Source organism: Notamacropus eugenii, chromosome 6 (assembly GCF_028372415.1).
Source record: "Notamacropus eugenii isolate mMacEug1 chromosome 6, mMacEug1.pri_v2, whole genome shotgun sequence".
Taxonomy (NCBI): Eukaryota; Metazoa; Chordata; class Mammalia; order Diprotodontia; family Macropodidae; genus Notamacropus; species Notamacropus eugenii.
Genome location: NC_092877.1, coordinates 126,652,800 through 126,679,101, shown reverse-complemented (window position 1 = coordinate 126,679,101; position 26,302 = coordinate 126,652,800).

The window sequence follows — 26,302 nt, the reverse complement described above, 5'->3', positions numbered from 1 at the left end:
ATAAATATTGTAACTAAGTGATGTTGGAATAGTTTAGGATCAGCTATAACTGTGTCAGCCTTCCTTCCATTAGGTTGAAAGATTTGCATTTTAATTGAATTAAAATGTAAATAGGTAGTGTAGTGTAGGCATTAGTCTTTAGAACTCATTGATGCTTTCCTCAACTAGAATTTTAATCACATCTTTTAGTTAGAATTGAGCATAATATAATCTGAAATTAACTTTACTCAGTACTTCTCTCACCTACTGGCTTTGCTTTTTAGATAGCTTTAGTCATTTAAATAAGGGCCCAGAAAACTGAAAAGTGGTTTTACTTCTGAATTCAGATCCTAGTTGACTTACTTTCATTCTGCAAAGGTAAAGGGAAAACCATTTATACAAAAACTCTGCTGTAGCATTGATATTTAAAAATCTTCTTTAAGCATAATTGTGAAATTGGAGACATCTCTGACTTCCTTCAACAGTCATGAAGAAGTAGCAAAAATATTTAGTTAGTGTTCCCAACCTTCCATCACTTATTCACAACATGATTTGCCTGATGATTAACATGCAGTTTATGAGTTTTACCACTTAGTACTGGTTGCAATGTAATTGACAGAATGGCAAGTCTTTTAAATGACAAGCCTGCATAATATCCGAACAGTCACACAAGAATTTCCTCAAGATTGAACTTGCAAGGTATCTTGATTTTTACACTTCGCATGCTGCAATTCAAAAGCCAATATAGAGATGCCCTGATAAAATATGCTTTCACACTAGTCATACTACTATCCACATAGACTGCCATTATTGACATAGAACTGAAGTAAACACGTACATTGCCTTTCAGATTTTTGTAATGTGAACATATTTAAGTCATAAATTATCTTATAAAGCATAGATCATAAATTTTGGCCAATCTTTAATCCCTTAATCCTAAAATAGTTGGTATATTGAAAGGCTATATAATGTGTGCTTAAAACGTAATTTAAATTTGGGATTACAAGATACAAAAAGTAGTGATATCTTATGACTTTTTCTGCATTGCCAAAGCAAATTGATTATGAGTTCGATGAAGGCCCATCTGGCAACATTTATGTTTCAAATTAGTCACTTAATTGTATATATTTTACAAAAGAAAAACAGCTGAATCTACTATTGAATTATTGTGAACCCTTCTCATTCTTTGATACTTTATTTGTATCAGGCAAATTTCTTATTTGGAGTCACTTTTTTTCCATTGTATGTATGTACGTATGTATGCATGCATGCATGCATACATACACACACATATACATACACACATATATATAGTGTGTTATATATGTATACATAAATATACGCATACCTGCATATGTGTGTATGTATATGCATATGTGTGTAAATATATATGTATATATGTATGGTCATCATTAAATTCTTTATTGATATACTATATTTAGACCTGCTCAAAGCTTATGTGGACAACAGGTAAGATTCTGGGAAGCTTATCTCAGTCTGCCATGATACGGACTTTGTTAAGCTTCCTACTGTCCCATATCCTTGCATCCTCCCTGGTGCTTGATGTGGTCCCGGAAGATTTACCTCCTTCTGCACAGTAATGCAGAAACTTAAGTAAGCACAGGTGTTTATGTTGGTTTTTATTTTTGTCATTCACAATTTGGTGCTACATTCTTGGGAATCAAGATTCAGAGGCCATCCTAGACTTGGGCAAGGTAAATGAGTCATCATTAAACATGAAGAAGCTCTCCCATTGCATGGAATTAGCTTTATGACATATTATGAATGAGATTCAGTGACATTTTTGAGTAGCCTTTTCATATGGTTAATTTTGCTCATGATGGCCAGTCGGTCACTCAATATTTATTAAGTTACTATGTGCCCAGCATTATGCTAAGTTCTAAATAAGGGATAAAAATGAGTATGATATTTTAAGGATGTAGTTATATTTCAAAAAGACTGAATAATTATTTGTCATTTTCTTATGGTTTTTCCATGACATATAAATTCCCTAATACTTGGGGAAAGACAACCCTAGTATTGACATTTATAGGACAAATTGTGTGTGTGTGTGTATTTTACAGCTTTCGATTTATAAAACCATGTAATTTTCTCCAGAATATGACATAGATTCACAGCTTTGCAACATTGTGTCAATGATGATGATATCTAACATCTAAAGCTATGTTTTAAGGTTTAGAATAAAGTTTGCATGTACTTACTTATTTAAGTAGTATATGCAACCAACTCTGAGATATCAACAGAGATATCTCATCTGAGATTAGTATGTATCACCAACACTGACATAAGTTGTTTTAATACCCTCCTTTTATAGTTGAGGTGACTGAGGCTCAGACATTTAAGTGAGTTGTCCAGAGTTATAAATATCTGTTAAGTGCCTCCTCTTTGCCAAGCACTTTGTTAAGTGATAAGGATACAAAAAGAGACAAAAGACAGTCCCTGTCCTCAAGGAGCTCACAGTTTAATGGAGGATTATTCACCCTTGCTGCTGAGTCTATTCCTCAATAGCATCAGTCATATATAATTTTGTAAATTTTATCTAACTCATAATTTAACTATTGGATTGCAAACCTTTGAATTGGGTAGGATTTCAGACATTATTTTAATCTGTATTTTTAATAGTTATTATAGCTATCATCTATATTGTACAGCATTTGCTTATGGTCTACAAAGTACTTTTCAAATGTTATCTGATTCTATTCTTACAAGAGAGGAAAGTATATGCTATTATTTTCCTCATTTTACAGATGAGGAAATTGAGGCATACAGATACTGTCTTATCCAAGTTTACCTAATAGGTATCAGAGGCTAGACTTGAACTCATATCTTCTTCTACTGTGCTACCTTGCTAACTTTATATAAAAATCTCACCTATAATATAGCTAAGAATTGGTCATCTGTATGTTACTTAAAGATGACTCAATGAAGGAAACCACTGCCCCCAGTGGCATCTCATTCCACTATCTGATGGTACTAATTATTGGTATGACATTTTCTTTATGTACTCCATGTAAACTCTGAAGATAACTATCTTATAGTACTAATGACATGGTTATAGACAAATTTAATTTAGGCAATTAGATGGTACAGTGAGTTGCATATGGAACTTAGGGTGAGGAAGAACTGAGTTCTAATACTGTCTTTGACACCGTGTGTTTCCCAGAGCAAATAACTTACTTTTTCCTCGACTCAGTTCCCTAGAATGTAAAATAGAAATAATAATAGTACCTCCCTCATATAGTTATTTTAAGGGGTGCATGGGGTGTTCAAAGAGAACTAGCCCCTCTGGTGTGAGGATTTCCTGAGCCCTTTTCAGGGCTTCTCATCCACCTTTCATGTCTACCAGTCACCCAACTCTCACCTGTGGCTCAAAGCTGTAGTGTGTGCACTGGATGTGCCCCAGTAAAATGTCAGATGGGCTAAACTAGGCTGAGGATTATTGATAGATATCTAATCCATCAGTGTGTTAGAAGGATGTATACCCCAAGCATGTGAAGACATTCCCCATTGTAATGGGCAGAAGAGAACAATGGCTCTAAAGGTAGCTGAAACAGATGCTGTGGGAGCACTTAGAGCTTGATCAGACTTTGAAGACACCAAGATCATCCACTTCATCCTTGGTGATCACCTGTCCTATTGACCTCTTGTCTTGCCACTGAATTTTGATGCCTCTGGAAGAGAAAATGAGGCTGACAATTTTGTGCAACTCTGCCTCACCTAAATCCAATTCAAACACAACCCAAGACATCACCCTGTGATACCTCTGGTCCTCTTCAAAAATGAAGGATGAACAACCACAACAATTTGGAGGATCCAATGAAAGAGTTGTGTCTTTTTTTTCCCCAGCTATTGTGAAAAACAGTTATAAAAAATAGGCAAAGCCTTAACCTTTATTACAAGTAGACTATGACCTTAACTTAGCATGGTGCCTTGAAGACAGTAGGTACTGCATGTGTTTATATATATATATATCTATATATAATAAAAGAGTGAACAATGCAGTTTTTGATGGAAATATCTTATTTGGGCTTTCCCTTCTAACTCATACAGATCATTGATCTCATTAATGTGTTACTTTTTTAAAAAAATGCAGTTTACAATTCTTTTCCAAGATCCACCTCCTCTCAAGTTCACCTTAGGAATCCACCCTAAATACTGAGGATCTTGCCCTCATTCTTTAAACATCATGACTGTTCTAGGAAAGCACATCTATTATTGCCACAGGATCAGTTCATCTTAATTTTCAATCCAGCTTTTCTTTCATGATATCTGTAGTATCATGGCATTCTTTTTATTTAGTCCCATATTTCTTATGCATTTCAGACTCTTCTTGTTCACCATATACATCGTGATTTGCTCTTTGACAGACACTTAATTATGATTCTTTTGAGAATGTAGTATTCTATGACTTATAGTCAAACAACAATTTCAGTATAACTTCGCCACAAAAAAAATTGTCCTTTGTCTTGAGAACTTTGTGGTCATTAAAAGAGCTTTACAATTTCCCATAAGAGATTAAAAAAAAAAAAAAAAAAGATCTAAAAGAAGTAACCTGTTCAGCTATTAAAAAGGTTATTGTGCATTCCTGAGAGCAAAAATGCCAAGAAGAAAACAATACTTCTCCTTGTTTTTTGTGATTTCTTATATGGAATACACACACATATACACATATATACATGCAAATATATATGCTTGTATATATGTATATATGTGGGGGGTATATATATGATAGCATTATAAATATATACTTTCTAGCTCTGAGCAAAACATGGCCTATTCTCTCTTATTTTTAAATTAACATATTTTCCCCAAAGGGCTTCATTCTAAAAAAAATGAATGAAATATACTATTAACCAAGTAAGTAAAGACCTAATCTTGTAATTTATACACAGGGAAAACTCACATGATAACTAACCCACAGAGGATTGCCGTTGAAGGATTATAGGACTGGACTGAGGAAAGGAACAATTTGTTGGTAATATATTCCATGAATACATAATTGTTAACAGGTCAGCCCTTTCTTTTTGTATTCTCTTTATAATGTATAAATGAGCTCCTTTTCCCCTGGTTTGCATCAAAGACAAATTACTTCTTTCCTGTGGTAATCAAAAAAGTTTAAGAGTGCATGGAACTTCATTGTCGTCTGGGCAAAGATATGCTGTAGTAAAGAAACAGCACTATTTTCCCACAGAGCATATAATTAATGTCTCTCTCTTCCTTTGTTTACATGATGGAGTAAAGTTGCCAGTCATACCCATTGTCATGTCCAAATGTAATATGGGATAATGTCCATGGGATAGCATTCTTTCCTCCGTTTCTGGAATGTTTAAGTGTATTCTTAGCACAAGAAGCTTCAGATGCTATGTTTTCTAATTTTGAAATTCCTTAAAATAAAAATAACAAGAATAATATTAATAACAACTACAGTAGTACAAATTAACACTCCAACTTTGGGGATCTATTTTGCAATATTATTTTATTTGGTCCTCAAAACACCCTACAAGGTAAGTGCTAGAGGTATTATCCCTCCCATTTTATGGATTAGAACACTGAGGCTTGTAGGATTTGAAGTAGTTGACTTGTCCTTGTCATGAATAAAATTTTAAGAGTCAACATTTTTGGGTGTTAAAATCAATTTATTAATTAAGCCAGCTAATACTTAATAATATTGATGATAAATTATTTCTCTTGGTAATAAAAGATGCCACGGGATAGTCCCACACTTGTATAAATCCAGGTCTGTCTTCCTGAAAGAAGTTACTGGGAACTCCCATAACAAAAGAAAAGGAACCCCTGATTGGTGCATCTTAAATGAGGAGGTAGGCTAACAGCTCTCAATTCTTCCTGATTACTCATCTTTGAGGCAGGATAAGACAGCTGAAATTTGGTCAAAAATTGTGAGCCCCCTCTAGCAATATGGACACTACAATCAGGTTTTTTCTGGTTTTATTACTCTTGCATGAGCCAGACCACCCCAAATTTTAGAGAAAGGATCAAAGATAAAAGTTTACCCTACTGAGGAGGGATCTAGCTCAAGTCAACCCTGTTTACAAAGTAAACAGAACTCAGATGCCCAGGTGGGTGGGACCCAGCCCAACTTAGTTAAGAAGCAGATGCCTAGAAAAGATAATTTGTGTGATGACTTTCCTTATGTAGAACTGACTGGAAATGGAATTCTTTTTAAACTAGTGCAAAGGACAGTCTTTTGACAGAGAAGGGAATGTCACAAACTTGTATTAACAATCAAATGATAGAACATTAAAATTAATTTTCCTCACCCTTGATCACAGAGCTGGGAGAGAAAAGCAGGTCTCTTCTAGCACAAATTCCAGCACAATTTCTGCTAGTCTTACTATTTGCTATGTCTCGAAGTCTGAAAGGCTAAATCTAGATGAGACTAGGACCTTTTGTGACCCCAGACCATGAAACTACAGCAAGAGAGCTGAGCTCAAGCAGGTTGCATTCGAGTGGAAACTGTGTCAGGGTCAGGGAATTGTCATCCAGCTGTCCTACCACATACCTCTCTTTGGTGATAAAATCATAAATGTCTTCTAGAAGACCTTCCACCATTTAAACAACTAAACAAGACTATTGCGATAAAAAGGGGGAAAAGAGGGAAAAATTTAAAAAACAAAAACAAAACTAAAATATAGAGTAATATAACAATCAGAAGTCCTAATCCTTTCCTTCCTTCATTTAAAAAGGAAAAGAAAATATTGAAATAGAAGTAAAATGAAGTGTCAATTCTCTCTAACTGGAAGAATGACTGATAGTCTTTGTCTCACTTTTGTACTACATATTGCAGGAATAATTACAATTTTCTATTGTCCCTTCTAAATGTGATGAAGATAGTGTTCACTGTGCACTTACAATTGGACTGTCAAGTCAAGTCAGCATTTGACTTGAGAGTTCCAATTACATGCCAGTCACAGTGAAGTATACATCTCCATTTTCAACCATGAACAAAATGCCTATGGTTTTAATGCTATATTTATTATTCTACACTTACTTCATCAAAAATGCTTTCCTATGTAATATTAAGATACATGTGTATTCTGCTCACTGTTTTTTTTATTTTCTAGAATAAAAATATATACGTTATTAAAAGCACATTTGTCTATGCAACTATAAACCAACCATTTTGACTTTTTATTTTTTGTAAGGTGTTATTTCTGTAAGATTTTCCCTCCCATGTTGTTAATAAACACATTAGTCTATCCAAAGTGTGATAGATGCATCATTTAGTAGATTTGTAGATGGAATTTTAGAAATTTTTGCTTTTAAGACTGGCCCTTTGATAGGTAAATTCTCTTAAACAATTTCATTCTCTGATTTCCCCATTTGACAATCCATACACCATTTTACCCTTTTCTAAGTATATAACTTATTCACACATCCATGACTGTACATTATCCATACATCCAAAATAATACAAACTATCCATTCCATTCATCCATTATCAAAGCCATTTTTTAGGGACTTTCCCTCAATATCCTATTTCTCCTCCAATTTCTTTTGGATTTCAATATTTAAAAAGCTATGATTCAATTGATGTGGATAGGTATTCCTTCCATGAATGTAGATGAAATTCATTTGCACATCTTACTTGACAGTTTCTTAAGTTGTGACAAAAAGAAAGAGAAAGAAAAGGAAGGAAGGAAGGAAGGAAGGAAGGAAGGAAGGAAGGAAGGAAGGAAGGAAGGAAGGAAGGAAGGAAGGAAGGAAAAGAAAGAACATCACCTGGTCTTCACCCTTCTAAATAGGTACTGTGAACATAGAGAAGCTGCTCCCTCTGCTGACAGATATGCAGTACATCAACAAGCCCATAATCAAAGCCTTTCCCACTTGGTAGAAGGTGTCCAAATCTGTCATGTGCTGGTGTTCCTTTGGAGAAGCAAGTATTACTTACACACTATCACTGGAAAGCATTAGAAGAAGAATTTATGAAAGTAGACTAATAGAATTAATATTTGCTCCTCTAAGTAAAGAAATTAATTACTTTATACTTTATGATAACTTGTCCATTGAACTTCTACTTCACCCTTTTATTATGTAAATAGGTATGCATATATACACAATATGTTACATATTATTTAAATATACATTAAAATTCATTGTTCCTTATAAATGCATGTATTTATCTTTTTCCTTCACACAAGTTCAGTAAGGTAGGAAGTCCATCTTGTATTCCTGTCTATTCCATCATACAAATATGTTTGCTAACTGAATTATATTCAATGTGCAAACCTGCAAAATTAGATTCTAAATAAACAAGTTATTCACTCAGATTTCCTTTGTTTTGACATATAGAGAGCATAGACGATGAAACAATATTTATAATTACATCTAGCTTAGAGCCTAAAACTTCTGGCCCCAAAATCTGAATACAGTTGAAGAGATTCTTTCTACTTTATCTAACTATACATCTATGAATCTGCCTTTGACAATGGAAGGTCTTGTCCCTACTTAAGAACAATGAAAAAAAAAACACCACTTATTATCTTATGATCTTTGATTTCTAGCCAAACTTTTCATGATCCATGGCAATCCTTCCTGTATTGCTTCTGGATTTATTATTTGTTCCCACTTGAAGGTCCAGAAGTAAGCATTAAGTAGTAGTTTTGAAAATCCTATCAAGATTCTCTTTCCAATCCTAGATCTCAGTTTTCAGAGGATAGTGGACATTCCTATGATTAATGTTATGTTGACAAAGAGATGCTCCAATACACTTCAGCAGAGTGGCATCGATAACCTCTTATACTTTATCCTCCTCTTCCCCTTACTCTGTTTTCTCTTACCTGTTGAAATGTTGACTCATATTATTATTTCACTGAGCAAAAACCACTGCTTTTTTCTCTAAAGTCGGAATTCTTCTTTTAGAAGAAGAAGCTCGTAGATGTTACTTAACTATAAGTATCCCATGTCCCTTCTTACCTTTCTCTTCTGTCACCTTTTCATCATGCATCCTTTTCAGTCCCTTTTCTTCCTTTTATTTTATGTGAAACATAAGAATCCTTTTTCAATTCGTCTTTCTTTTATTTCATCTTTATTTTGTTTTATATTGTATTTTTTTAAGAAACACATTCTTCCTAAAATACACCCACAAACACACACACAAATAGTAGAGATCTTCCTGGAGCCCCTTTGAGTCATCTCTTTTTTTGTCATTGAATTTTATGGATGTTCTTTGTTTTTAACTTGCAGTCATTCACAAAATACTCTCACTTTGTGAAATGTCTCCCGCAACAAACTAAAACAGGTAAGTAAAAGTAACAGTACAGTGTCCTTGTGTGAAAGTGAGTGTAACGTATTACACTCTTGATAACTTTTTATTTAAAAAAATAGCAGAAATAAATTTTCTCTCCCTCCTATACCCCAGCCTCAATGGAAAGAAAAATAAAAGAAAAACATCCTTATTTTAACAAATATACATAGTTAAGACAATTCTACTCTTTCTCTTGTTTCAACTCTTTCAACTTCTTCTACTCTTTATTCTTGTCTGTCTTCCCAAATTTCCTTTACATATGTTCTAATCTCTCTTTCTCCACAAATTCAAAATCATCCAACCCCTTTTCTTCCCAATTCTTTATTCCTGTTTTCCATCCTTCAACTTAAATACTATTTTTGTTGTCTTGTGAAATAACATATTTAAAATAATTATTTTTCTGAGACCTATATTTCAATGATGAATATTGAAAAATATTCATGTTGAAAATATATTGTGAAAAAGTTGGGTATAGGTATCTGTCTTTGGATAGACTTTGGATCCTGCATTTTAGAGACATTTGATAAAAAAATATGTATAGTATAATACACTTGCCTGCCATGGGACCAAAATAATGATTACTATACTATTTGCCTTCAATATTTTTTTTAAATTAAAAACTCACCAAACCCTGAGAAAGTAGCAATTCAAAACCTATCTAGGTAACAAATTACTTTTATATTGATGTGATCTCTAGGGATATGTTTGGAATTGAAACCCTTGTTTTTGATCATTCTGACATTATTGTTCATTGAAATGAACATGAGAAATGGTTCATCAAAGGCAGAGAAAAAACAAAAAATTTAAAAAGCAAGATTGGCATTTTAAGACAATCCTATCCCAGGAGCTTGTCTTAATATGGAAGTAATTTCAAAGCTAGGGTTTGAATCAAACTCCTCATGGATTTTAAATGAGACTGGCTTTCACACTGCCTGGCACAATAAACGAGGATTGCTAAATATGTTTATAGTTGAGAGATTGAGAATCTTGGTGAGAATTTTAAGTGTTAAAAGAAGAGAAATGTGTGATGAAATGGCTAATCCTTTATAAATGTGCACCCTAAACTTTTCCTGAAGAAGTTTTGTGTTTTTAATCTTTAATGCACAATTTAGTATGGTGATAATTAATATGCCATTTACTAATGACAACTAAAAGGTACTTTTCCTAAGATGTATTCAATTTTTCCCTGCTGGTTTCTAAAATACTCCCTTCTTCATTTTCTCATTTAATTTCCTTCTTTTATTGCTTCTCCGTCTAATATCTTTTTTTTCTAATTTTCAAAGGAAATCTTATAAAGCTTAACATGAAGATGGTCCCATTAATATTGCAAAGAATCAGTGAAAGTTATTTCTGAAAATTAACATTAATATCAAATAAAATGAATACACATTTGAATTTCCTTCCGAATTTAAATTTCTGTTTTATGTTTGGAGGATGATCGTTCATTAATATTTTTGTTATCTTTTTAGTTTTGTCAGTGACTGCTAATGTGACTTAGGTGAGAATTTAACTTTATTATACAATTTACTAATTTATTAAATTGATTTCATATTATCTTTCTCAGAAGGATACTATGAAGAATTTAGCAAGAAATCAACTATAAATATTTTAAGAATATTTCTGAATATTTCATTCCTTAGGTATGGATTTTCTATGATATCTCTTAAAATCTATTGATCATCCTTTTCTCCTCTGTAGAAAGGACAAGCTCTGTACATATCTAAATAAACATCAAAATATCTACCTATCTATTATTCTATTTATCAATCTGTCTCTGTCTCTCTGTCTATCTATAGATGTAGATAAATATTCATGAGGCTTTTCTTGAACACATATGCACATTTATGAAATATAATTATTTTAATAATGCAACTCTTCAAAGCAAATTTTAGGTCTCCAGTTGCAATTTTAATGAAAACGAAACTGTGGCTTTTCTTTGTTTCTCTGATTAAGTGGAAACATAGGCAAGCATTGATGACCCTCTACAATCTTAGTCTCGAAATACCTTTTGCAATCTCATTTCGTGTTGTTGTTGTTAAGTCACTTAAGTCATGTCTGACTCTTTGTGAACAACCCCATTTGGGGCTTCCTTTGCAAAGATATTGGAGTGGTTTGCCATTTCTTTCTCTACCTTTTTTTCCAGATGAGGAACTGAAGCAAACAGAGTGAAGTGACTTGCCCAGGGTCATATAGCTAGTAAGTGTCTGAGGCCAGATTTCATATTTCCTTTCTAATTGGCCCTTGTACACAGTATTCTATCCAATTTGTTTTTGTACATAGTATACTATTTCTTGCCTCTCTATCTTTACATAAACTGTAATTCATATCTGAAATATATGCCTTTCTTATTTCTCTCTTTTCTCAAAAGCATAGCTCTGGTACATCCTCCTATGTTACACTTTTCTTAATATCCTGGGGCGGATAAGTGGTGCAGTGGATAGAGCACCACTGCAGGAGTCAGGAGGACCTGAGATCAAATCTCACCTCAGACACTTGACTCTCACTAGCTGTGTGACCTTGGACAAGTCACTTAACCCCAATTGCCTTATCCTGGGTCATCTCCAGTCATCCTGATGAATATCTAGTCACTGGATTCAGCTGACTCTGGCAGAAAAGTGAGACTGGTGACCTGCACAGCCCTCTCTCACTCAAAGCAAAGTCAAGTGCAAGCTATGTCATTATTTCTCTGATGGCATGGTCTTCTTTGGAATGAAGGACAAACACGCACACTTAATGTCCTAGTTACTAGCAGTGTCTCCCCTTTGACAAACCTTTTTGAAATCTCCTCTCTTCCTCACAACCCCTCCTTCCCCACCTGCAATCTAGAAAGGGTTTTGTGGGCAGGTGTTTTACTTTTCTATTTGTACCACCATCACTTAGCATATCACTGTCTCCATAATTAGGTGTTAAATATTTGTTAATAAACACTTAGTGAATCAAATTAAGCCATTTTTAATCATGGTTATCTCAAAAGTTTCAAAGTGCTTGTTTATTTGAAGGCAATTTTATAACTTTCTTCATTAAGACAAGAATTTTATCTACCCTTACATTTGGTCAACCAATTTATCTTTTTTTATGAGATTTTTAAAAATCCTACCTATTTCAGGTCTCTACAAAAAAAAGTGCTCTGTTTATTTCTCCCATTTACAGTCTGGGTTGACTAGCTCTTGCTTAATATTTACTAAAGCAAAGCTCCTAAGCTGCCTACATAGGAATAAAGGAAAATGCCTTATTTGTATTCTTCTTTAAATTAGCAAAGGGAATAATCGATCCACAAAAGACTTACTGTACCTCAGATACTAAGGGGAAATTTAACATTTTTTAATAAAATATGGAAGCCTGTTATTTCAGATTTTGTGTTGTATGATCTGTAATATAAATATGCTTGTCTGGATATTAAGGGATGGAAAATAGAATGCCCTGCCAAATCCTTACAGTAATATAAAGGAAACGTAAAGTCAATGAAACTTTTTGTCCCAATATCTCTACGCTTTCCTAAAGCTTGTGATACAAAACTTAACTTTCTAAAAATCGAGGCAGTATGTCAGAAAGAGAGAATTCAGACAATAAGAAGCCTGTGTACTTGCAGCTCTCCTATCATTTACAAGATAACACTAAGATCTTTCATAATTTATACTTCTTTCCTCTTGATTCACAAAATAAGGATAAAACATCCTCTTCAACATTAATTATTTCCAGTAGAATTTAAGCTCTGTTGAGGCCAACGACTGTGTAATTTTACCTTTGTATCTCCAAGAACAAATGTCGTAGCGTACATTTTGTTTATGCTTTTGGATTGGGTTAGATTATTGACTGGGTCATAGACTTAGATTTGAAGGGACCTCAGAAATCACTTAGTCTGACCCTCTCATTTCACAGCCAAGGTAACAAAATTAAACCAAGAGAAATGAAGTGATTTGCCTAAGGTTTATTAGTTATCAGACCCAGAATTCAAATCCAGTCCCTTTGCAGTAGAATATGAATATTTCTATAAAAATTTTTATAGGTAAAGAAAGGGTAAAACATGTTATTTTCCCTTGCATGGCTAGCTTTAGAACACTAGAAAACAAGAATTAATGAAGACCTTGCTACTCATCAGGCTTAATGCTAAACACAGGGAATATGAATAAAACAGAAAAGGAAAGACAATCCTTCCCATAAGAATCTTGCATTCCAACGGGAAAGGCAAAAGACTAATAGGAGATGAAAAGAGAGCAGAGGATCTAGCGCCAACATGATATTCACAACACCTGTGGCAGCCATGAAGAGGATGGCACAATTCTGAATCCTGAAATACAACAGAAGACATGGAAGACAGAACCAAAACATTTATTCAGACACCAGAAAGCTAAATCCATTGTAGTAACAAATAAATCTATACATAACAACAAAGCAGAGGGTAATACCATCCCCAAGTCTTCCCTCTGTTAGCCTTCCCACAAACCAGCTCCCTTACACAAATCACAAACAAGCTCTTCCACTTGCACTAGCTGTTTTCTCTCCCTCAGTTCTAACTGCCCTGACCAAATTTTCTCTTAGGTCTGCTCTAGCTCTACCCTTCTTGTTCCATGTGACTTAGATTTATGTAACTCAGACTTCCATGTGACTTGAGCAGGTCACATGAGCCCAGTAATACATGGGAAAGATCTTTCCATTAAGAAACAAAATTACATTATCATCAATATTATCAAGTGCATTGTCAATACAGAGGATAGTTCACTGACCCTGAAGCATGGTTTGGAAATTTAGAAGCTCTAACAGGAACTGACCAATAGAAGGTTTTAGGCCTTTCTCAAGTCTTTGGGAACTCAAGTGCTTTGGGGAGGGGTCCACAGAAGCAAATATCTTTGCAATAGAATATTAAAAAATATCATCTTGGTGAAATATACATATGTACACATATACATACATACACAGACACAAACATATTTATATCTTTTTCTCAAGGTAAGTGGGGTTTGGAAAATAAGATTCATCAATTAGTGTTCTATTATAAACCAATTTTGTCAGCACTTGCTTTCAATGGATTGATGGCTTCAAGCTCATCCACAACAGGTGCAGCTCCTAACAAATAGTCCCAGCGTAGTGTAATGGTAATTTAAATGGGAAGATCTTTCCCATTCCTTAATAAGCCCATGTGACCTGCCTGGGTCACATGGAAGCCTAAGTTACATGAGTCTAAGTCACATGGAACATGAAGGGGTAGAACTAGAGCAAAGCAGAGAGAAAGTTAGTCATGAAAGAAGTCAGATATGAGAGAAGTGAGAACAAGGAAGGATACAGGCAAGCAGGCAGCTGGTTACAATGAAAGAAATAACTTGTTAGTGATTTTTTTATTGGAGCTGATTTGTGGAAAGCCTAGCCAGGGGAAAGCTTGGGGATGGTATCCTCTGCATTGTTATTGTGTATAGATTATGATGAATTTGGCTTTCTAGTATCTGAATAAATGTTTTGTTCTGCTTCCTTCTGGAGAGTCTGTTGTATTTGGAGATTCAGAATTGCACCAGGATATTCATGGCACTGTGAATATTGCATTAACGCTACAAATGGTAACAGGGATGGGATCATGAAATATCAGATCTCTATTCCAAATAGGCAGAAAGGTTTTAGAGAGAGAAATGGATATCTCATGTTGGGAGGATGTGCCTTATTTCTCCCTAGCAAGAGAATAGGGTAAAGACACAGGGCTCCAGGTTGCCTGATAAAGACCTGACCCCTTGAATGGGACCTCCTGAGGCATGGACACCTCTATGTTCAATGTCAGCAGGAAGTAGCTAGAGTAGAAGAAATCTCTGCCCCTTACCCCAAGATTTTGGACCCCATTCATTCAAGGGTGGAATGATGGAGTGCTTGTGCTTGAGCCCCACCCTAAGATGTTGTATTACGTGCTTATTTTGGGTGATCCCCTTTATGCTGTTGTAAAGTTCGGTTGACACCAGTCATCTAGGATAGTGTTTTATATTCTTGTTTTTTTTGTTGTTGTTATTTCTGTTGCTGTTCTGTTGATGCCAGTTGCCCCACCAACCTATGTAATGAATATGAAAGATCTTGGGGGGGGTCATATGTGAGAGGAAGTTTGTCATAGAAGCAGTCAGAAGTTAGTCATGAGACAAGTCAGAGCAAGGAAGGATACAAGCCAGGAGGCATCTGGCTAGCAGGAGAGAAATAACTCCTTTGTGATTTTGTTTAAGGGAGCTAGTTAATAGGAAGCTTAACAGGGGAAAACCTTGGGGATGGTTGTATTGATAATTCACTTTTTGTTTTAGTATAATCATGTGCTTCTGATTGAATAATGTGATTAAAGAAATTCTTCCCCACCCATTAATGGGAAGATTTGTAGAAAGGCCTATAGCTTCTATTAACAAGGCCATGGTCCTCAAGGGTTGTGATGCCCTCTGCCTCTAAAAAGTGTATAAAGACTCTGAGGTACAGTTTTACTTTGGAGATTAGTTTCTGGAAGAAACTTTGTGTGCTAGATGAGACTCTGGGAAGCCACTAAGCAGCTCCCTGACTTTGAAAAGTCAGATGTTGGTGCTTCCCTCTCTGGTAACTATGTATGTAATGGTCAGACAGTTGGATCTGTCTGTTGATCTATCATGTATGTATTGCTTATGTCAGACGTTTGGAAGCATGTCTGTTGATTTTTTCTCTGTATTTACTCTTAAATTCAGGGTGCTGACTTTTTCCCCTGAACTAAGTGAATGATAATTATACTTGATTAAAGTGATTGCTGACCTCTCAAAAGTTGCCTTTCCTTTTATAATTGCAGATCCAAGAACCTGTGATAGCAGGCTTCCCTGTGTATGTTGAGGTGCTTTCTGTTACAATTGTGTTGTCTTCAGCATTGTTATTGTGTGTAGATTATGATGCATTTGGCTTTCTGGTATCTGAATAAATGTTTTGGTTCTGTCTTCCATGTGGAGAGTCTGCTGTATTTCATGATTTAGAATTTCACTGGGATTTTCATGGTCATTGTAGGTGCTGTGAATATTGCATTGGTAAAAAACCACAGTGCCTATATCAGTAAGCACCCCAACATACAGAGGGGAACTTATCACAGGTTCTTAGATCTGCATTCTTAAAAGGAAAGGCAACTTTGGAGGGGTTAAAAATCACTTTAATCAAGCACATGTATCAATCCTTTAACCAAGCACATATATCATTCATTTGTTTCAGGGGAGTCAGTATACCAAACGTCAAAAAAAATACATAGAAATTAAAAGTCAAAAGACATGCTTCCAAAATATCTGACCATCAACGTACATATATTGTTAACAAAGAGGGAACATCTGTGTTGGGGGGGAAGAGGAGCTCCTTAATGGCTTCCCAGAATCCTCTTCTGGCCAAACACTTCTAATCAGTAAGCCCCAAAGTAAAACCTCACCCTCAAAGTATTTATTCACCTTTTAGAGTCAGAGGGCATAACCCTCAACAGAAAAACACAGGTTCTGGGGACCCTCCTACAAAACAACTCCCCTAATCAAGCTTCCCACAATGGCCAAGCCCATCAATGGGTGAGCAAGATCCTCCTCAGTCACGTTCAAATAGAGGCATTATACTTCTTGATTATGCTAAAAGAAAAAGAGCTAAAGATCCTATTTCACTTGCCATTACAGTGCCCTAGTTTATGCCCAAGGAAAAAGCCTACAAAGTGGTCCCCAGCTGCATGGGGAGAACGATCCTAGTTGTTTGGATAATCTCTGGAAAAGACCACACTGGTACCAAGAGGGGATTAATGCATCAGCAAAATAGTTAACTGTATACAGAGACAGATTTCATGGAATTGGAGTGAGACGGGGATACTGTGAATGAAAGGGGCACTGAGTAGATGTATAGAGTCACTTATATAACTGTGGATCAGAATTGGGAAGACTTGAGTAACATAAATTCATAGCAGATGGGGGATTGCTTGAGGGGCAAGGTTTGTGAGGTTCTATTTTATAGGGTTCTGGTGGGGGAGGATGGCCTAACTCTTGTCTATGATGTGTTGGACTTAGCTCATCAGCATATCAATATCATCTCAACTTTACCAATGCTATTTTAGGGTTCTTAATTAAGATAACTTCTCTCTGTTTCAACTTTATATCTTTGGAGTTTATCTATAGTTTACAGACCCAGGGGTCATTATATTGGAGCCTAGGTGCCTTCTGCTAATTTCATTCATAACCTCTGGATGTGGACTTCATTAATTTAGGAGACAGCTTTAGTAGATAGCTGCTAGGTTCCCCTTTATACTCTTAATTTCTATTTATTGTTACTTTTCATTGACTACTGACTATATACTAACTGATGGAGTAGCCAAAGGGACCATAAAAAGATTCAATTTCAACTCAATTAGTATCCTAAAAATCAAGAATTGTCTCATTAAATATGCTGTCAAAGTCTAGAAAAATAGATTCGAGATTTAAAAAAAGGAATAATTCAACCCCTCCAAATTTTTCAATATTCCTATCCCATAAAACTTCACTTTTTTGTTTCACATTTGTAAAATATATTAAAATGAATTTTTAGAACAGATTTATAAATTACTAAATATAGGAATTAATAATGGAAAAGTTGGCAGATCTTTAATTATAATGGGGTAAACTGTGCAATTCTGCTATGTGTAAATGAAGTCTAATTGTCACTTTTTGATTTAATTTTTAGAGTACTTGCTGACAAATGACATATAGTTTCATTTTTTCTATCTTAGGCAACTAGCATTAAAATGGAAGTTTATCAGGAAAAGAGAAATAAAACTGTAATCTACACTACCTCAATCCCCACAGGAAACCTGTTACTATTGAAATCATATTCAGCATAAAAATAAATAAATAAGGACCCCTGAAGTAATTAACACTCTCTAACATGTCAATGTATTGTGATTTGTTGGTCTCTCTCCTTGTGAAGGATGACTTGCCAATCGGAGGTCTCTCATTTCATCTTGTTTCTGATAGGTAAATGAGACACTTCCAAGTTCTGATTTCTGAGGGATATCGGATCTCATTCACCCAGGGGACACTTAAATATAAAATCCTATTTATATGCAAATTCTTTAGAATTTCATGTAAAGCTAGACTTTTATCTATTGACAATTCTATTTTATTAGCTGAGGTGTTGATACAACATCTTCGGTAATGCTTAAATGAATGAACAAATACATATTAGGAGTGAGAAGTGGGTAGTAAGGGCACCCTGAACAGCTTCTTTTTGCTTCTTTTTAGGTTTTAGAAATGAAGACCAATGTATTTATCATAGAAAGGAAGAGAGGGGAGTTAGATTTTTTTTTAAATATAAGAATTAGAAAATAAGTACTTTTTTTTTTTTTTTTTACCATTTTTTCCATTTGATGGGGGAAATTATTACCATCCCACCCCCACCCCCCAAATACCCTTCCACAAGCACTTGAAATTTAATCTACATTCAGAGGCAAGGATTTAAACCATGGTCCTCTGCACTACAAGTATACGATTCTTTTCACTGTATGACACTGTTTTGAAAGTAAGGAAGCTTTTATATATATATATATATATATATATATATATATATATATATATATATATATATATATATATATTTGAAGTACCTGATTAATTAATATTGAGTTTTACTCAAAGAAATTCAATTAGATCATCTTCTTCAATCTAGATGTCATTTTAGAAATTACTTTGTCTAATCCTCCAATTTACGGATTTGGATTATAAATTAACAGCTAGAAGAGATGACACAGCCTCTGTTTATAGGTGAAGAATTTGAGGTATCCAGAACTTAATACTTAAATTAAAATTAAATTAAAGTTAATTTAAATTAAAATGCTTAATATTTTAAGGTCGCACAGGAAATAAACAGGAAAAGGGGGAATTGAAGCCAAGGCCATTGACTGCTCCAAAAATAAATGAGACTTTAATATTTAGTAAGCCCAGTAGTGATATCAGAATACAACCCATACCTTTTCATAAAAATGCAATGAGGAATAGTGGACTGACAGCTGGTCTAGGTTAAAGTCCGCCACCCCACCATGCCTATATGCTAACTGTGTGACCCTTAACAAACTGCTTAGCTTTTTACAATATTAGTAACTCTCTAAGATCTCATAAATGTCAGGGAAGGCAATCTACATTGGTGAAGGGAGTTCCTCACTGGGAGCTCTCTATTCAAAGGAAATAATGGTAGTCCCACCTCCCCCCAAATCATGAGGATTTGTATTAATCCATTCCTATCACATTGTAAATATATCTCTCCAACTTGTTAGGGGAACTTCTACTGACTTAAAATATAGGAAGTTGTCTGAGGATTAAAATATGGCTTAAAATATCCATATAGACATTGGATATAGAGATCCCTGCATGGTTTCAATGTGGCCTTACTCTAAATTGAAAAGTCCCACATGGCTGGGATTAGTCACTTGCTAGCAGCCCAGATTAATCACTCACCTGAGTTTTGAAGAATTGCATACAAAGGTCAAGGCAAATGCACAAGATTAGTCACTTCTCTTCAGTACATACTATAAAACCAATGAACCTAGAGGAGCATTATTCTCTGAAATTGAATTAAATGAACAGTACTGTCTATTGCCTGAGCAACTTTAAGATTTCACTGATAGGAAGTCAAACATCAACCTCACATGATCGCTCTTCCACATATTATTGTGGGACTTTCATGGAGGAAAACTGTTGACTTAGAGTTGTTTCCCTCAGTTAATTAAAGAAAATGAGAAATCTATGTGCTTAGGCAAGGCTAGGTTGGAGTTAAGAGTGGGGAAAGAAGTCTGATTCACTTGGTATGTGAAGGATTGAGAACGCATTTTTGCTATTGTTACGTGTGTATTTGGATTTTGCTAGAATAAGTATCTGGAAATTAAACAAAAACCATTTAGAGTTTGGAACCAAGTGTTTTTTTTTCAGAATTAATTTCTAATTTTACTGTAATTTCATGAACTAGGATACATTCAAAACAATATTTCTTGAACATTTGTTGTATACCCCATAAGCAGGGTGTAATTACAGTTTCTTTCAAATCTTGTTTGTCCAACAAAACTGTTTACAAGTTGGCATCAGTAATACTGATTTTCTTCATCCCAAAATGAAGGAATTTATCCCATATTTTCTGCAAATAGAGGTTTTTGATGGGTGTAGTCATTTAATTATTCCCCCCCTTAAACTTAAACAACTCTTGCTGACCAATGCTAAAACCGTGTAAATAGAATTGTTTTCAAATTGAAAAAATTCACCATATTCTAATAAGGTAGATGCTTAAATGTTCTTCTTCAACCATTTCCACTTTCCCCTATGATTTTCAACTACTTTTTTTAGATTTTAATTATGGGTTCTTAAAATGGGGGTTAACTACAGACCCCTAAAAGGTATGTGAATAGATTTCAGGGGATTATTGAATTTGAACAGAAAAAATGTATATATCTTTATTTAAACATATAGTTTTTCTTATTTCTATGTTTTATTTTATGCTTTTAAAGACATTAGTTCGAGCAGGGTTCCATAGACTTCACCAGATGACTAAAGAAGTCTGATTCAATACTATTTAACAACTTCTGTTTTATGCCACAAAAATTTCTAACTGACTGTGTGACAGTGGTCAAGGCTCTCATCTTTAGATTTCATTTTCATTACCAAAGAAGCTAAGGGGTTGGACATAATAATCTCTAAGGCCTCTTCCAGCTCTTACATTCTGTGATTCTATGCTTGACTCTTAATAAAAAAATCTCATTTGGAAAACAGCAAAGGAAGAACTATTTCCATTGAATAGGGAAGAAGTAAAGGGATGGTTTGAAGTTCCTGCCGTTTGTCAAGCTTTCTTTGCTGTGCCACTCCCTTATTGAAGAGAATACTTTTTTTTTTTTTTGCAGAGAATTCTTTAAAAATGAAAGAAAATTCATTTATCTTAATTTCAGTATTCTAATTCTTAAATTAAGAGCAAAATACAATTTTTGTTCTGCAACTGCATAACCTTTCTTTGTTAATTGAATTAATTTATTTGTTTTCAGTTTTCAATAATCACTTCCATAAGTCTTAAATTTTCTCCCCATCTTTCTTCCCTCCCTCCCCAAGACAGCACGCAATTTTATGTGGGTTCTACACATACATTCTTATTAAACACATTTTCAAATTAGTCATGTTGCATAGAAGAATTAAAATGAATGGGAGAAACCAGGAAAAAAACGAAAACAAAACACATGAGAAAATAGCCTGCTTCATTCTACATTCTAATTTCATAGTTCTTTCTCTGGATGTGCACAACCTTCCTCAAGCAGTTAATCATCAATCCCATTGAACTGTGAGAACCTTACCAGCAGTGATCACATTTTTTTTTTAACTTTCATACTCTCATATCTTAGAACCATGCCTGGTACATTGTAAAAATTTAATAAATGGTGTTGTCTCACTGATTCAATAATATTATATTTTCATTGAGTAACAGCTGTCAAAGAGGCTGTTGAAAGATTTCTTAGGGCATTCTCCCAGATACGTAAAAAGTAAGATTAGGTGTGATCAAACTGCTTCTTGGTATTTATGATGGTTGTTGGAGTCAGATTTTCCTCTTCATTTCTTACTCTAGAATGATTAGGAGAAAGGGGGAGGGGAAAAACAATCTGGTTATATAAATCAAACATTATTTGGAAAATTGTTGAAATTCACACATTGGTAAGGGACTCTCAACTTAGAATTTATCCATTCCACCAAATCTTTCCTATGCTTTCACCCTGCTCTTGAATTTAATGTCTTATAAAAGCTGACTCTGTTTCTCCTGAGCCTAAACCTCAGCCATTGTATGGAAATTCCCTTCCCCCCTCTTTCCTCTTACTTCTCTGAATATTTAGCTGGTAGAAACTTCTTTGTCTCTATGTTCTGCTCTGCTTCATTTTGCTACAATTTTTCCTCAATTGCTGTATTATTTTAAAAATATTTTCCTCTATTTATCCCTAAAATAAACCAATCCATTCTTTGCTTTCAAGAGTATTAAAACCTGAAGCTACCTAGCAAGTTGCTGATTCATGCTTTGCCCTTTCAAGCTTCTTGTTGGCTCATGTCACTTATTTCACCTTCATTACTCTGAACTTATAGGGATATCATCTCAAAGGGTCACTACTAAAGACTGATTTCTTACTATTCTGTTCATTTCATTCTTATAATGGAGTTTATTCCTGGTAAATCTTCAAAATAATGCTTAGTTGTAGCCCTTATTTTAATTTCACTAAATAGGGGTAATAGATTCTCCAGTTCCTGTATAAATATTCAATGTAATTAATATATATCAGGTACAAAACTTAAATTTCACCTCATAGACAGAGGAATGGCTCCTCTAAGAGGAGTATGTCACCTTCAACTCCAGAGAGCCAATAATCTTAATCTTGGTGGGAAACTCAGTCATTAAAGTTCAATCAGAAATTGTTTTTGTTCTCTAAACAAAATGCAAGGTAATTTTTGAAAGATTTTGAAAGATACTTTCCTGAATCCAGGAAAAAAAAAGTACATTCCCTATAAGCTCAATAAATTAATGACAAACTTATCATATGGATCAGACCTTCAGAGTTCATTCTAAGAAAAGCAAACACAATACAGCCTAATCCTGTTTGTCTTTCTCAGCCCTAACTGAAGGTTGACAATTCATTCTTCTAAAACATTGGAGTTAGACTGTTGCTCTTCTTAGAGGAATTATATAGGACCTCTTACTCCTGACAAACAGTTGACTAAGAAATGACTGAACCTGACCTGGTTTCTGTTTCCAGGTCCATGAACTGCCTGGGGCTGATCAGATTTGTCAATCTTGCCTCTGATTATTTTGTAATTTTCTCAAACTCTCTCCTCTGGAGATTCCCTGGATTTCTTTATGGACTTTCACTTGTTATGCAAAACAATTTATCTAGTGAAACTCTGGGATGTTTAACCCCTCTTACGTGCAGCCTAGTCAGTTTCTCTGCCTTAGTATGCTACTTAAACCTAAATCTATCTTCAGTCCCCTCCTAGGATACTCTAGCACTTGAAGTGTGGCAGCCTGAGCTGCAACTCATTTGCCCTAATTAAATACCTCAGTTTGGTTTTATTGATTGTTTTCATTTAAAATTCAAGTTGACACCCTCTTTACCCTTTAGTTGGTCCCAGAAGGGATAATTCTTCAAAGATTAAGAAATATTTTCCCACATTCCAATGATTACAGAAAGTTAAAGATAATATTATTTGCACAAGGACAAACTTTGAAAGAGTCTCCACTCCATGCTAAAAAGAACTATAATACCGATATTTGAATAGTGGTAATATTAAAACAAAAAAAAGCACTGTAGTAACTATAAATAAAACTTGGAATAATGTTTCCCTGAGTGCAATACCTCCAACCATGTACCAAATGTCATTGAAATCAATTTTAAAATAATTCCCAATCCCATGGATATTTATTTCAAGTAAACAGATTGGAGGACACAAAAATTAAAAGTGTCGATACCCTTAAGCAGCTGTGGGAAAACATCTGTTTTTAACACTTTAACAGAAGGTTCTATTTCCTTTTTTTGTATGTTCAGTTTATGCTGAAATGTTTTACTGAAAAAAAAAAAAAACTTTTAAAGGAAATCTCCCTCCAGAAGCAGCCTAGGATTTACAAGCCAAATAGCCTGAGAGCAATACTAGTGTATCCTTTATATGCTAAACTCTATGATAGGAGAGAGACAAGAAAATATCTGAAGGGTAAGAGAACTTTTGGTTTCTTGTGAAAATCCAAGGGAGGGAAATACCAGAACATAATCAGTTTGGTTTGAATGAAGAAAAATGCTATTGGGGAATCTACAGGTTTGGTACTCCTGTCATGTTGATTGCCCAGCTTCCAAACCAGTTGGGACCATGTGATCAGAGAACAAGGGAACTATGTTGGAGCTCTTAAACCCAACAAGGGAAACAGGTGCTGCCTGCTGTGCAAATCTCATTAACAGAAGTGGGACAGCTGTCGCCTGCACCTGAGAAACCTAATTAGCTAATTAAGACAGCCTAAGCAGGAGCTGGAAGCAAGCCTGAGAAATAAGCTTTTGCCCCAACTGAATTATAACTTGAACAACCATAGTGAGTGTTGTTCTTGGGATCTCCAGCTAAGAGGTATTGAGACCTTTGGAGTGTTGTATCTGAAACTGGGTGGAATCCAAGAGGGAAGTCAATGAAGGAAGAGAACAAGAAAAATAAAACATATACTCATGGGCAAGGGCAAGTGCAAAATATATGATAGCACTGTTAATAAATAACAGTTCCTGAAGTATTTGAAGACAGCTGTTTTATGAATTCTTCTATCAGTGACAAATCTCTACTTTTCAAGCTGATCTTCAACTTTGGTTAGGTAACTTTTATTTTTAAATAATTAAGTATCCACTCCTAAATGTCTATGTGTATATTAGTTGGTAAACTAACAATTATTAAGGACCATCTATGTTTCAGGCACTGCATTAAATCAAAGAAAAGCAAAAAAAAAATCCCTTACCTCAAAGAACTCACAGGTGAGATGATCATTTTCAACAGAACAAGTTTTAAAAATTTCCTTTGGAACTAAAAATATCATTCCCCCACTGAACAATTGATGAAATTATTATGGAATTGCAGAAATTCCCAAATGGATACTTAGCTATGCACCAAGTAATACATTGCAAAAAAGTTAATAATATCTAACAGTATCCAAGAGCTGAAGCTCACACGTTTCAGGAGATTGAGAACTCACTTGTTTAAACATCATTTAAAATCTGTGTTATAATCAAAATTAGTGTAAGAAAAATCATCAAAGATATGCATTATATTTAATGCAAAAATATGCTTTCCTTTTGGAAAACTGTAAATTATATATCAAAATCTTAATGAACTCAGTATCATACAAAGTGTCTGGGTCTCTGATTCCATGATTGGTGAATTGTAGTTCTCTTTCCTCAATGAAGTGTATAACACGAGTCTAGCTCTTCCAATTTCTCTATTTTAGATCAGTTCCACAAATATATATTAAATACTTATTGCATGCAAGTTAGTGTACTTATTATATGTAAGCCTAGGGTGAGACAAAGAGATGTGACAAAAAGTCCAGCACTCACTGCTTATCTTAAGGTATTTTCAGCTAAATTTAGATGTCTATAGTTCTACTGGTTTGTCATCAAATACTTTATTTCTCTTCATGTTGGACCCCTCTCCTTTATCTCAAGCTAATCACTAGAGTTGGATTTGCTTTTGAAACCCTTAGATCCTCTTTCTAATGTCTACCTGCTCTGAAATTGATTCTCTTATTTTGTCAGGTCATTTCTCTGAAGAAGGAAAAGAAAGGCAGGAAAATGCATCATCACTTGCTTCTTTCAATCATACTTCCTTCCTCCTATGAGTCTTTTTCCTTATTTTAACTCTGCCATTTAACTTTATTTCTCCTTTCTTTATTCAAATCACCCCTTCACCATAAAATCTTCATTGATCCTGTATAAGGAGACAACCTTACCATTTAGACTGCTTATAGAATTTGCCTTTGCACCACTCTGTTGTATTTTTTTTATGGATTAAAGTAGGGGATATCTAAGCTCCCTTTTAATACTATATTCTTATCAACAAAGTCTAACAGTTTTAGAGGTTCAAGGGTTTTGCCTCAGTCCTAATTTGTCTGACAGTTCCCTCAACCACTATACACTTGCTTCGGGGCAGCTAGGTAGTGCAGTGGATAGAACACCAGTGCAGGAGTCAGGAGGACCTGAGTTCAAATCTCACCTCAGACATTTGACACTCACTAGCTGTGTGACCTTGGACTAATCACTTAACCCCAATTTGCCTCATCCTGGGTCATGTCTGGTCATCCTGATGAATATCTGGTCACTGGATTCAGATGACTGGAAGAGAAGTGAGGCTCGTGACTTGCACAGCCCTCTCTCAAAACAAAGTCAAGTGCAAGTCATATCATCATTTCTCTGATGACATGGTCTTCAGCAACATAGGTTGAACACACGCACCCTTGCTTCACTCTTCTCCCCTGATCTTAAGTCAGAGCCCCTTGAATCTACATTGAATCTGACACTCCCCTTTTCCCTTCAATCATTTCCCTTCCTTG